The following is a 7453-nucleotide window of genomic DNA, read 5'->3' on the forward strand; positions in this document are numbered from 1 at the left end:
GAATTGTGCTCCAAGAATGGCTTGCTTCTCTGCTGCCACTCCATATTGGCCACACTCCAGGCAGCTAGACCAAGTAGGCATTGCGGAGTTTCCAAAGATCAGAGAGTTCAGTTGGTAAGAAGGTTTAATACCTTCGGGACCGCATTACCCCATATGTCCCAAGCTCACGGCCTCACTGGGATTCCAGCAGAGGAGCCAACCTGGAGATCCCTGGCCCTCAATGATCACGGCTGGCCTCCCACTCGAGACCCAGTGGCCTTTATGAGCAAGCTACCCTGCCTGGTGGAACACTCTCCCTCCAGCTGTGATTTCTGCAGGGCCTGTAAGACTGAGTTGTTCCACAGCAGACTTTTTTTGGAGAAACTCAGCAGCTGAGATGTCCCCAGTTTGGGGAGTCCCACAATATCAGCAGGACCCACTATTAGGACTTCCATGGGTCCTTAATACCATCAGGACCCACTACACTCCTCCCTCCTACTTCTAGGAGGATTAGGTTTAGGTGGAATGCCATCTTAGGATACAACAACTACTGTTTTTATTATAATTATGGAAGTTTGATTACGATGGAATTTTTATGTGGTTTATGTTGTACACCATGGAGAGCCCTTCTGGGATATGGGCGATTATATTAGATAGATAGATAAGATAGATGGGCCAATTAGATAGATGGGCCGATAGATAGATATAGATAGAATGAATAGATATAGATAGATAGATAGATAGATAGATAGATAGATAGATAGATAGATAGATAGATAGATAGATAGATAGATAGATAGATAGATAGATAGATAGATAGATAGATAGATAGATGGATGGATGGATGGATGGATGGATGGATGGATGGATGGATGGATGGATGGATGGATGGATGGATGGATGGATGGATGGATGGATGGATGGATGGATGGATGGATGGATGGATGGATGGATGGATGGATGGATGGATGGATGGATGGATGGATGGATGGATGGATGGATGGATGGATGGATGGAAAGATAAGAACATACATCTTCTATAAAAGCATTTCAGGCTGAAGAAGGGAACAAAGAAAAATGGAAAGCATGCAGTCCTCTTTCCCTTTACTAGGTGCTCCCCAAGCAATGTTTGAATAGGACAGGCTAGCTTCAACTGGACCAGCAGCGTGTTCAAGTTCATTGTCACCTTGGGTCTTCTGGTTGGGACGAGAACCGAGTAGTCAAAATGATCAGGGGGATACAACAGTTGCCCTATGAGGACCAGCTAAAACAGGACTGTTTAGCTTAGGAAAACAGTTAGTGAGGGGAGACATGGTAGAAACCTGTACATTCATGCATGATGTAGACAGAGTGGACAGGGAAGGAGGAAGAGGAGGAATTTGGATTTATAGCTCACTTTTCTCAACCTCAAGGAGTCTCAAAGCAGCTTACAAACTCCTTCCCTTCCTCTCCCCACAACATACACCTGGGGAGATAGGTGGGGCTGAGAGAGCTCTGAAGAACTGTGACTGGCCCAAGGTCATCCAGCAGGCTTCGGAGAGGGGAAACAAACCTGGTTTATCAGATTAGAGTCTGCTGCTCACGTGGAAGAGTAGGGAATCAAACCCGGTCGTCCAGATTAGAGTCCACCACTCTTAACCACTATACCACTACAATCCAACTCCAGGTCATCCACTGAATTTGAAAAGCAGGACATTCAGGACTGATAAAAGGAAGTACCTCTCCACACGGCGTATACTTACATTGTGGAACCCCTTGCCACAAGATGTGGTGACGGCTGCCAACCTGGAAGTCTTTAAAATGAGAGTGGGCAAATTCAGCTGGTTGACCACCGTGTTAACAAAATGAAGGACTTGATGGGCCTTTCGACTGTTCCAGCGGGACTCTCGTTATATTTTTATATTCTTATGACTTCTCTCTATTGTTCCTTGCTGTGTGGACAAAGTTCATCCCACATGGCATGTGGCTTCTTCGTCCGGAGCTGTAGAAGACGAGAACTTTTTCATGTCCTCAGTCTTCCTCCCTCCCCATCCCAAAGGAAGAGTTTTCCTTCTATTACTTTAGTCTTCCCAGTTTACCATCCCTAGGTGGGACTTACTAACAGGAGATGGAGTAGTCAAGCATTGTACTGTGACATGCACATATGAAAGGATTTGAAGACTCTGCCCTTAGGGCATAATGGTTCCTTCCTCCTCCTCCTCTCTGCCAACTAAAAATTTGAAATATTGGGTGGCCGCCATTTCCCTATTTGTATTATTCATCAATTCGTATTATTTGTATTCCCTGTTATGGGTGATTTTCAGCTTTTTATTGCAGTTCCCAGTCCTGGTCTACTTAATTGCGTTGTCTTTTAATTGACCTCCATTTCTCGCTTTCCTTTCTGATCAACGAAGTCCAAATTTAATAAAGTTCAGAGTTGTCTCTTCCCTTTGTATTTCCCCCAAAACATCACCCAAGATTGGGTCTATATATACACAGCATAGATCCCTCACCAGAGTCAAGATATGTGTGAAGACCACACATATGTGGTTTCCATCTTCTTTGCCCCTTATTAACAAATTGTAGGAGAAAAATTAATCATGATGATAATTCAGTAAAACTATTCAAGTGTAAAGCTGAATCTTGTATATAAATGTATGAATAATTTCAGTTATCTTTTTGTTTTACAGAACAGCATGCTTGACACACACCTACCTGAAATTAACACATAATGAAGAGGAGTTTGGATTTATATCCTGCCTTTCTCTCCTATAAGGACACTCAAGGCGGCTTACAAACTCCTTTCCCTTCCTCTCCGCACAACAGACACCTTAAGGGGTAGACAGCGTTCTGAGAGAACTGTGACGAGCCCAAGATTACCCAGCAGGTGTCATGTGGAGGTGCGGGGAATCAAACTCGGGTCTCAGGTTAGAGTTCACGACTCTTGACCACTACACCACACTGGCTCTCCACCAACCCTTTGGGAAAACTTCAGAGAAACAGTAGGAGGGCAGAGGAAGAAGCCCTCTCAAAGAATCAACTTCAGCAGAGCCCAGGAATTGTCCTGCTCACATCCAAGAGCAGGCAGAAGTTTCCACAAACAGACCAGGAGAGTGGTGGATCCTACAACAGGGAAGCTGTCTATAGAAGTTGGTGCCTGCAACGGTAGCCGTGACCTGAAGTCTTGCAGACCCTTACAGCAAAACCCCATCCAGCATCCTTTAAAAACTTGCAGTGAAGCGTGGTGTGCTAATGTAACCCATGCCATTTTAGTATTTTTGTTTTGTTTGGATCTTAGGGCCCAGTGGATAACAGCTCACTGAGCATGTGCGGTTGGTAAGCTTGCTTACTTGGCCTGTTTCTCCGAAAATAAGACATCCCCTGAGAATAAGACGTAGTAGAGGTTTTGCTGAAGTGCTAAATATAAAGCATCCCCCGAAAGTGAGACGTAGCAAAGTTTTTGTTTGGAAGCATGCCCGTCGAACAGAACACCAGAGCATGCAGCTGTGGAGCGGAAAAATAAGACATCCCCTGAAAATAAGACATAGCGCATATTGGGGAGTAAAAATTAATATAAGACACTGTCTTATTTTCGGGGAAACACGGTATTACCAACTGCAAGAGCTCCACCCTCCTCAGTTGATCTGGCCTGCAGTAGAAGGAAGGCCTACAGCTCAATTGAGAGAATTACTTATTTTTTACAGGCCCAAATTGAGGAAAGACCTGCAGCAGCTACATCAGATACAGAAGGCCAGATGAGAGAAAGAAGCCCTGTTTTATTAATAGTTTGGACTTTCTTGCTATTCTTTCATTGTTGGACACTGTTAGTGGTGGCAACTGTTCTGAGTGTTTTTTCTTTAAAAAGCACTGAAGATTATTTACAATTGAGTTGTGCTGTATATATATACTCACTATATGTTCACTATTCTTTATTATTAAATGATAGAAAGTTGTGTTACGATTAAAGGTGGGTTAATTTGTTCAAGCAATTTCATTTTTGTTTGCTAAGCCATAGGGTGCTGTCATATATTATTTCCTAGGTCTCCAATGGAGATTGTTGTGGCCAAAGATAAGTAGGTTACACTAAGGCATCAGAGAAGTCTCAGGTTGCCCACTGCCCACTTCACCATCTGAGCAGAGCTGCTTCCTGGACATCTCACATTCTCCACTTCTGAGGTTTTGAAAGAGGCCACGAGGTGCCCAGCAATAGAGGAATCTCCTCAGTGGTTTCTTCAGCAGTTCCAGACTGTGGCCCTGGCTACTCACGGGACACTTGGGCTTCTGACCACATGGCTGCTTGCATGGCTGCCATGACCTTTATGAGTTTGAAGTCCTTCCTTTGACTTCCATAATCTTCATCACTGGGCCCAGCCATGACAGGAAGGAACCAAACATTTTTAAAAGACTGGAGGAATGTGTTGTCTTGTAACATTCTGCAGACATGAATTGATAAGAGTCTCACCAATCATCCCATCCCATCTGCTAGAACAATGATAATTACTTTGCTGCTTTGCCTAAAATTGATGCAACATCCTCCATGAATAACATTCAGGGATAACACTGCAGCGTGTTGCAACTCTGTTTTGCTCTGAGTCATCCCTCTTGACCTTTCCTATGCTGCTGCAGAGACACTTGATAAATCACCCCTTTTTCAGTAAACTTCTGTTGCTGTTCTACCTCATCTGGTTTTGCAAGGTCAGTACAGCTGTAGCCAGTGGTGGGATCCAAAAATTTTAGTAACAGGTTCTCATGGTGGTGGGATTCAAACAGTGGCGTAGCGCCAATGGGACTGGGCGGGCAGTGGCGTAACTAGGCAAACTGGAGCCCTGGGCAAAACCTGAGTTTGATGCCTGCCCAGGTGCGTGCCCAATGCAACACACACACCCCCCCCTTGTAGCTATGCCCAGTGGCGTATCTAGGCAAACTGGAATTTGGCGCTCCCCATGGGCAACCACCCTCCCCCACTGTGACCAAGCAATGATTTTTTACACCAGGTTGTTTCAAAGTCACCATCACATTATAGAACATGCCCCAATTCACAAATCTGAGCACAGCAATAAGCCATGCCACACAGCAGAAATAATTTTTTGAAAACATTTTCAAAATGCTTTCAAAATGTTTTATTACTGCTATGAAAACATTTTATGGTGTTGTATCCAGTACCCCCAATTGGGGGAAACAGCATCACTTTCAATGTTTTAAAGGAGAATCTGGGCTCCCTAGTTTAAACCAGAGTGATGCTGGAATCCACCCCCAAACAGCATCATGTTTTCAATAGATGTTTAAACTAGGGGAGCCCCGGAGATTCTCCTTTTAAATCTATCTTAAAGGGAGAATCTGGGGTTCGGTTTGCCTAAAACAACATTGGGAAGTGATGCTATTTTGCTGGAGTTGATTCTCCCCCACCCTGGGGAAACAGCATCACTTACAGCAAATGTGTTTAAACTAAGGAGACCTCATAGATTCTCCCTTTAAATCCATATGGCAACAGGCGGGGATTTAGAAAGGAAAATCCCTAGGGAAGTTTTGGGAGGTGCCTGCCTTGGCAGGGGTGCAAGATTATTAGAGAAGCTAAGCAGCACCAGAATCTTTCAGGGGGCTATCTTTGGGAGACTCCCCTAATGATACCAATTCCCAGGTTTTAGAGTGAAGTTTGGTTTCAGGGGTCCAAAGTTATGGACCCTCCAAGGGTGTAGCCCCCATCTTCCTGTTAGGCTCCATTTAGGAAACAATGGATGATGAGGGCGGAACCCCTTTGGGGAGTCCCATAGCTTTGGACCCCCTGGAGGTTCGCAAACTTAACAAAACCTGGGTGGTATCAGTAAAAGATTCTCCTGATGATACCTCCCAGGTTTGGTGAAGTTTGGTTCAGGGGGTCCAAAGTTATGGACCCTCAAAAGTGTAGCCTCGTCTCCTATTAGCTCCCATTGGAAACAATGGGGGGATGGGAGCACACCCAGCACTTTGGGAGTCCACTTAACTTTGGACTCCTGAGACCAGGCAACCTCCACCAGGAAACCTGGGTGATAGCATCTGGGGAGAGTCTCCCCAGAACATCCCACTGAGAATTTTGAATTGCACTGCTAGCCTAAAACTGCCGCCCTCTGCAGGCCAAAAGATGGAAAAACACACTGAAAATACAAGAAAATCCCACAAACAGAGCCTCAGCCCCCACAGGGCTAAGCCCAGGGCAACCTTCCCACCTTTGCCCAATGGGAGGAACATGCCTCTGTGGAGCCAGGGCTTTGGACAGGGGTGCTAAATGGTCGGACACATTCCTGGGGGGCGGGGCATTGCTGGGCAGGGCTGTGGCAAGGACACAGCCACTGCGCCGGTCCTTGGGTGGGAAACGAATGCACGCAGGTGCAGGCTGCCACGCATACTGGTGCACCTCCTGCTACACTGCTTCAAGTTCTGCGCGCTACTGCTGAGGAGTGGAGGAGGGGTGTAACTAAGGCAAAAATCACATGGCAAAATCACTAATTAGTAACCCCCTCTCGGCACGCACAAATAATTAGTAACCTACTCTCGGGAACCTGAGAACCTGCTGGATCTCATTTCTGGCTGTAGCCCAGTCCTGAACACATTGTCTCAAAACCAGGACGGACGGAATGGTGACCCAGTTGATGGAATGAGCCAGGCCAGACTGGCCAGGACGGACGGTTGAAGACTAGACGAATATGACAGAAGGAAGGAAGGAAGGAAGGAAGGAAGGAAGGAAGGAAGGAAGGAAGGAAGGAAGGAAGGAAGGAAGGAAGGAAGGAAGGAAGGAAGGAAGGAAGGAAGGAAGGAAGGAAGGAAGGAAGGAAGGAAGGAAGGAAGGAAGGAAGATGGGTTTCATGTCCTTGCACTGTTGAGGGGGTCCAGCTGACATGTGCCTTACTGACTGAGCATTACTACTGGAGAAAAAATAACTGCTGGAGAAAAAAAAAATCATCCCCAACAGGTGCAAAGCAGTTTCTTCCAACTCATTTAGCCCAGAAGATGGCTCCTTTCCTTGACCCCACTGACCTCGCCCCATGGGACCACTCTACTGTACCTTCAAAGCTAGACTGTTACAGTGCATTCTACACAGATCAGCTCTTAAAGTCAGCCTGGAAACTCCACCCGGTACAGAGTGCCACAGCTCAATTACTATCTGGAGCCCAGCGGAGAATGCACATTGCACCCACTCGGCAGTCACTCTCCACTGGTGACCAATCAGGTACAAGGCTCAGTCCAAAGTACTGGTTATCACCTACAAAGCCCACATGTTCACAGAACTATGCTCTGTCAGGACAGCTCTATTGGTCTGAAGAAAGTCTTTTAAAGGTGTCACCCTGCAACTATACAAGCTCAGCATTCTGTGCGCACTGTGTTATGGCTCCTGCCTTGCAGAGTGGCCTGTCCGAGAAGGCCAGGAAAGCTTAGCAGACATTTGTCATTCTCCAGAAGGTGCAAAGCAGGAATGTTTACGAGGGCATTTTTTACCCAAGCACTAGAACCGTCAAATAAT

The sequence above is a fragment of the Sphaerodactylus townsendi genome, linkage group LG15, assembly GCF_021028975.2.
Source record: "Sphaerodactylus townsendi isolate TG3544 linkage group LG15, MPM_Stown_v2.3, whole genome shotgun sequence".
Taxonomy (NCBI): domain Eukaryota; kingdom Metazoa; phylum Chordata; class Lepidosauria; order Squamata; family Sphaerodactylidae; genus Sphaerodactylus; species Sphaerodactylus townsendi.